Consider the following 7,682-nt stretch of genomic DNA (forward strand, 5'->3'; position numbering starts at 1 on the left):
CATTGAAGGATTTGATTTTCATTTTTCGTTTCTTGCTTTCCAAAGTCCCCATATGATTTACTGTGTTCCCCAATTTTTCCTTGTTTTGTGGAAAGGTCCATGTTTGGGTAGTGGGAAAGCGAAGGAAAGTATTGGAAAATGAAAGGAAAATGAAAGGAAAATAAGGGTGCGTTTTGGTTCACGGAATATAAGATTACCAGTGGGAATGTAAGATTACCAAGAATAGCATTACTTGGAATGTTGTATTTTGTGTTTGGTTGGCTTAGCAGGAATGTAAGATTACCGTGTTTGGTTAAAGGAATAAAAGATTATTGGAATGTATATTTGACCAAATTGTCCTAATTATATATTTGTGTAATATTACAAGTTGGAAAATATTTATATATTTTCTTTAAAAAATTAAATTCATAATATTTATATATTTTTTAAAAAATTAAAAATAAAAAAAAAATTTAATGAAAGGATAAAATTTTATTTTAACCCTTGAACTTCATATAAAATTTTAATTATAGATTTTTTTTGTAAATCTAAAATAATTTAAGGATAAATTTGTAATTTAACCTTCGTAAAATTTTTATTATTCGATTACAGAATAAATATATTTTTGAAAAAAAATAAAAATTTAAGGGCATTTTAGTCCAAAACGCCGGTAATCCAACAATACCTAAGGAAAGGGAGGTAATGACATTCCCGGTAATATACCCCAAAAAATCCACTATTGGTAATCTTACATTACCGGGAATAGGATTCCCGGGCTAACCAAACGGGGGAATATGGATTCCATTCCTATGGGAATCCCACATTCCCCCATCCAAACACCCCCTAAAAGGAATGGTAATATCTGAAGAACGTCAATGGGGAAGTTCCACTGTGAAAAATCGCAGTTGAGAACTGAGGGATCAATGGAAGAGGGAAGCAATTTTTCGGTCGGAGCGGCCGTGTACACTATTACCGGTTGGAGAAGGGTAGTTCAGTGACAGGGTTAAAGGTTAATGATTTGAAATTAAAGTTTTTAAAATTTTGAGGTTATTTAAAAAATTGTGTGTGTTTTTTTAAACCAATATATATAATTTTATTTTTTTAATTTTAAATAAAATTTTTAAAATTATCAGATTGTGACACTTAATGGAGAAAACTAACGGTCCGTCACGGCGTGACCTATTTTAAGTAATCGAATGAAACGTTAGACACCAAACTAAAACGAAAAAAACGTTAGACATTAAATTAAAAAAAAAAAAGCCTACGTTAGAAGTCTTTTGTATATTTAAGCCTACTTCATATTTCTATTTTATTATTTCTCTTCAACCAACTTCTCATTTTATTTATTTTACTTAAATTCACGCCATATGTCAGAGTCAAAAATCAAGAATTTCATCAACTTTTTTAATATAAGTGGGATCGACCTTTATTTCTTCTATACTACATTAATTTCCTTATTTATTTGAAAAGAAAGAAATTTATTTTGAGGTGTCGTTTTGCCTTCCAATCTCTTTTCATCATTTCGCCTATGCGGTGTCTTAATGTTGAGTCTACTGATGATGTGTTCGTTTCATTCATACTTCTCCAAACTTTCTTGCTGTCTACCTCAATTATGATCTTCGTTCCCAATTCCCACGCACCTATGAGCCCTTCGAACACTTCCTAAAATTCAACCTCTAGAGCCGAGCATGCACCAATATTCTTGTGGAATCCCAGTCCCCGTTGACCTCTGTTATTTCTAATCAACCCTCCACATGTTGTCATTCCATTACTCCTGTCGCTCGCATCATCCGTTTTTATTTTAAGCCATCTTGGTATTGGAGGTGTCCATCTCGTTTCTTGTCTCGGCTTGTGTCCTGCGTTGATTCGGATATCTTTTGCCGCTTCCTCGGCTCTGTATGTTTCCGTAACCACCCTTCGACTACGCTATTGACTCTCTCTCTCTCTCTCGATACTTTTTGGATCAAAGATACGTTTGTTGCGTTGCTTCCAAACGTTCCATATGATAGCTCCGAAGAATAAATCTCATGCTTCATTATTCCTACGGGGTTAGCCAGGTTCTTGTAATGCTGTGAGTGGTGGTTTAAAAGCCGCTATTCTTACTAAAACTGCATTCGGAAGCAGTGGTTCGAGTTCATTACATTTCCATTCACCTTTCTCGTCAACCATGGAACCATTATTTATAATTTAGAAAAGAAAATACAAATAAATACAATGAATGTTTTATGTTATTAATGTGATGCGTATCATATTCGTATTTAAAATTTACACTACCGCTGACCAAAAAAAAAACGAAATACAATTATTCCCTATAATCTTCCATAACATGGAGGAGTTAAAATCAATCCTTTTTAGTTATTTCAATATCACGGGAAAAAAATTAGAACCATAAAATTATATTTCATACTATTAGAAGAAGCATTTAACTTTAAACTTGTAGGCCAGCCATGAAAGCAACCCCGGTTGATGGTAACCACGAAGGTCCATAAATAAATTGTGCAACAGTAAATTTACTTGCTTCGGTATCCGAAGTGATGACTCTATACCCGGCCCATGTTACCCGTTGTCCGACCGCCGCACCCGGTCCGGTATTCTTGTATTCACCATAGTACAATGTATCCAAGGCAAAATTACCGTTCCATTCCAGCCATCCCTTTGGGTGAATGTGGTCACCCATGTATGTTAACATGAACACCGTCCGGGAATACGTCTTCCATGGGCGGCCTAGGTATGACGGAAAGCTAGCTTTAGCGCCGCGAGATCCGGTGTGGGTAGGATCCGTGATTTATGGATCGATATGCGGTGTTTTGGTTCGGGTCTTTCGGTTTTTGGGCAGTTACAGTGTTTTTCTGTGAGGCCATGGGTTTTCGGGTGTAAATGTCACAATCCTGGATTACCACCGCGGCATTACCAAAAATGAAATCTACCGTACCGTAAATGTCGCATTCACGGTAAAATTGACGGTTCGAGTGAACGTATAAAGTGTCTTGGTAGCCGATGATGTTACACCTGTATACGACGCCATGATCGGCCCCGATCCGAAGAGCCACCGCTTGGTGCTTAGCTGGTCCGGCGTAGTTCTCGAATGTCATGTCCCTAGCAATAAAACCGGATCCGGTTGCCGCTGAATGGAAACAAAGCAATCAATTATACAGCTTTCACTGAAAATGAAGCAAACATTATAAAATTTGATAAGAACGAAATTAACTAAAAATAATTGTGGCTTTTTATCGTTCGATAACAATAAATGGTATGTCCTACCCATGTATAAAATATCAAAATTTTCATGGCATGGTCCAACAGTATTAATCGTTAATATCACTTTCATTTTTTATCATGTGATTTTAAATGTAATTGGGCAACAAATACATCTTTTCTGGAAAGAAAGAGAAGGGAATAAGAACATTTCTGTTTATTTTAATTAGAGCTCCGGCCTCAATCCTAATTCAGTACTCACTTTTCAACATTAAGGAAGATATAAAATACTATATAAATACGATATAATTTTTTAATAAATTCTAAATCTAATCCTAATTTTACTTAGAAGGAGGGGAAAAAAGAACTTTAGAGGAAGAAAGAATAGTATTCTTAGTGAATCTAGAACCTAATAATTTAATATGAGAAACAAATATGAATAGTTTAACCAACCGACTAAATATATTATTTTACAAATATCACGTAATTAATAAATACAAAGGATAGTTTAATACCTCTAAGTATGATTAATAGTTTAATACTATGTACCAAAATGTATGAGTAATACTTTTTAATTTCGAATTGTATGGACAAGGAAGTAGATAAGATAAGGTGATCTGGCTGCTGAATCTAGGGGACTTTGTCTGCCTAATAGCATCCCACGTGCGATTTCTACATCATGTGACATGGACTTGTTTAATGGTTTTATGTCCAATAGTTTTCTTTTGTTTTTCCAAAAAAAAAAAGTTATATATATATATATATATATATATATATATATATATATATATATATATATATATATATATATATATATATATATATATATATATATATATATATTGGTATTTGTGATCAATTAATTTGGATCATATATCATAAAGGTCTATTACAATATTACTCTCTTAATTCAATTTATTTTATTTATAACATCAAAATTTAAATTTATTATTTAAAAAAAATATTTAATCTCGCTAGATTAATTGATAATTAGTAAAGCAAAGAATATTAGGAATTCATCCCTTGATTTATGTTTACAATTTGCAGTGTGGTGAACAACTATGTTGTTTTGTAAAAAAATATATTGTTATTTTTTGATTAAATAAAAAATTAATTCAATAGAAAAGGTAAATAATAATTTTATTTTAAACTTTTAAAAAATTATTGAAGCTCTTAAACTTGTTTGTTTGTAAGTTTTGTTTTTTATTATATTAAGCTAATTGACAGAAAAATAATAAACTTTCATTAATTTTATATTTTTTACAATTTCAATTTTTTATAATATTTATTATTTTTCAATTTCTTGTAATAGGAATATTTAAAATATATTTTATTTTTATATAATAAGATGATAGTTAAAAATATTTTTTTAAAAATCTAATAACTAAAAATATTATTAGACCATGGGTAAACTTAACATACCGAAGGCTGCAGTATGAAATGTGGTAAAGTCGTCGGCTACACTCCTTCCTCCGGCAATGACTGTTTTACGCTTTCCGTCACCTATAAACATCAAGTTTGTTTTCTTCCTCCCCACCTTCAAATTTTCCTCTTCGTACCTGTAAAATACAGTACAAATTTTCTTTTATAATAAATCCTTCATCCTCGTACCTTTGTAATTTATCTGTCTCCAATGTAAAAACAGTACTATTTTAAAATTTACGATAATTTATCATAAGTACACATTTTAAAAAGTATATTAATATTGATTAAGATTATATTTAATAATACATTAAATATAAAATTTAAAGTAATAAATTGAATTGATTATTTTTTTTAAATCCAATAAAAAACCGAGAAAGCCCACCTAAAGAGAAAATATTAATCAATAAATTAATTAAAAGAAGGGTAAAGTAGACAAATGCCCCCGACTATAGGGTGTTACTCTGTTAAGTCTTTCAACTATTAAAAGTTATTAAATGATCCTTTAACTATAGGATACTATTTTATTGAGTCTCTCGATTATTAGAAATTATAAAATAGTCACATGATTATTCAATATTCCAATTTCATCATTTTTCGTTAAAAGATTTTCAGTAATCTGAATTGGATGTTAACATACTAACTGAGATATGATAAAATCTAATCGTGGAATCTCAAATGATTATCATATTCCATCATTAAGTATGTTACCGTTAAACTCAGACGATCATTATTTTTAACGAAATAGGGTTTTATTGTTGTTGTTGTCGAGTGATCATTTTATAACTTTTAATAGTAGACAGACTCAACAAAACAATCCCTATAGTTGAAGAATTATTTTGTAACTTTTAATAGTAGATAAATTCAACCAAATATCATCATATAATCAAGAAATCATTTGTGTATTTTACATTTAGAATAATTGAGTAACGAACTATCATGCGAGGGTAATATGGTTATTTTCAGCTATAAAATAATACTCGTAACGAAAAGTTAACGAATTTTATGGAAAAGGTGAGCCAAAAGGGCAAAAAAAGTTGCAGTAAATTTTGATCTTTAATTATAAACGAAATTTTTACCTTCCTGCCCTCACATAGATGATGAACCGCCGATTACTATGCTCCGGCGCCTTTTTGATAGCCTCGGAAATTGTTTTAACGGTGCCCTTTCCATCTTTCGATACGATTATATCGGCCTGGATCGCCGACACGGGAGTGCTTAGCAGCTCTCTTTCTTTTCTCCCCAGCCATTTCGGGAAATTCTCCTCGTCGATACTCTCTCCCGATAAATAGTCGTCCGAACATAGCAACCGTCTATTCTGAATCGGTACTCCGCCGAAATCGTCTCCACCGCTAGCGGCGAAGATCGAAAGGCAGTTACTCACTAGCTCCGATAAGTCCTTCAGTTTGTCGGTCACTTGATCCTTCACCGTCCCGCTCACTCCCTCGAGTCCCTCAGTACACGTGTCGTGGTCTGTCATAGCGGCGCTGAGCCACGTCATCACGTCCTGAGTGGACCCGCCTTCCTGAGAAGGAATGACGGAGGAGAGGGAACGGGAGAGGGAGGAGACCGAATCTTCCAGAAGCTCGAGGCAGTCGTCGTACGCCGACCGTACACGTGGGTCCATCTGGACGTAGGAGATCAATGTAGTCGTGTAAAGAGCTTTACTGAAGTGCTGCAACGTCATATTCAAGGATATGTGAACGAGGTCTTGCTCATTGGCAGTGAGCGAGCCAGGGAACTCGAGGAGTGAATTGACGCAGAGAGTAGGGAACCGAGTTTTGCTACAGGTTTTAGAAATAGCCTTGGTGGGCTTACGGTGAACTTGGGCGCCAATTGAGTCAGCGCCGCCGTCACGGAGGCCAATTACGAGACCAGCACAAACAGCCGAAAAAATTATCATCGTCACGGCAATAACCGAAAGAATAACAATCTTTTTCTTGTTACTCTTAGCTTTGTGTTCTTCATGATTTTGTTGCTGAGTAGAACCTCCAGGTTGTGATGGTTGCAGCCTATCATACGCCATTTCTGATCCTTTTTTTCCTCTGGTAATGGCTGCCAAATCAGTGACTTAGAAAATGCAGATAGAGAATATAGAAGAAAGGGAAGGTGATAAAGGCTACTAATTTCACTAAAACAATATAATAAGAGCTAAAGAGAGTGTTGGATTATATAAAAAAAATGGTGGAAGTGAGTGAGTGAGTGAGGGAGTAATAGAGAAGGTTGGTGTTAAAGTCTATTTCGCAAGCATGAGCTGTCCTCTACTTTCAGCTCTTTTGTCCACCGGAGAAGATGGACAATAAATTTAACACCTCATCATTTAAATATATTTAAATACTCGTAACTGTATTTCTTAATAATATATATTTTTTTTAAAAATTTATATGTGTCTCGTTATTATATTTAATACTTATAAATTTTTATATATTTCCACCAGTTAATAGTTAACAAATTTTAATAAAAAATATTTTTTCAACACATAATAAAAACATTTTTATAAATATATTTATTTATTTTTAAATAATCAGACTCATTGTTCGAACCTAAAATATTTTTAAAAAATAACATTTCTTTTTTACCATTGAAACCGCTCAATGAATTCAATTTTTAAAATTTAAATCTTAAATTATAAACTTTAAATATATAACCCTAAACAAGACATGCAATATCATTAGAATTATTGTATTAGAATTCTAATTGTGAAATATTTATTTAGTGGGCGAACGATAAAGAGATAGGGATTGACTCCTCCCAAAACAAACAATAAACTTTTCTTTAAAGTATATAATTAACTCTTAAAAATTAAAATTCCATAGATATCTTAAACTTTAGATATTTGTATAATTAAAATTTAGGTTTTTATTAATCTGATGTAAATAGTAGGTTTATATATTCGCTCTCAATCATTTGACATTGAACACTCGTACTCTTGATATTCAAGGTACTTGAACTAGATATCTTAGAGAACAACAATAATTCTATTACCTCCGAGATCACTTAATTCGTGCAAATTTAGGTTTTTTTAATAGATTTTATGGGTAAATTATGTCGCAGTATATTTAATTTACTTCCTCAGATAAAAGAAG

At 32.6% G+C, this 7,682-nt stretch overlaps 1 pseudogene; it reads right to left on the reverse strand.

Annotated features, from left to right (window-relative positions):
* Window positions 1-2,317: 2,317 nt before the first annotated feature.
* LOC120114359 lies at window positions 2,318-6,637 on the reverse strand (annotated as a pseudogene).
* Window positions 6,638-7,682: the final 1,045 nt, after the last annotated feature.

This window comes from Hibiscus syriacus, unplaced genomic scaffold, assembly GCF_006381635.1.
Source record: "Hibiscus syriacus cultivar Baekdansim isolate YM2019G1 unplaced genomic scaffold, ASM638163v2 tig00110223_pilon, whole genome shotgun sequence".
NCBI classification, from domain to species: Eukaryota; Viridiplantae; Streptophyta; class Magnoliopsida; order Malvales; family Malvaceae; genus Hibiscus; species Hibiscus syriacus.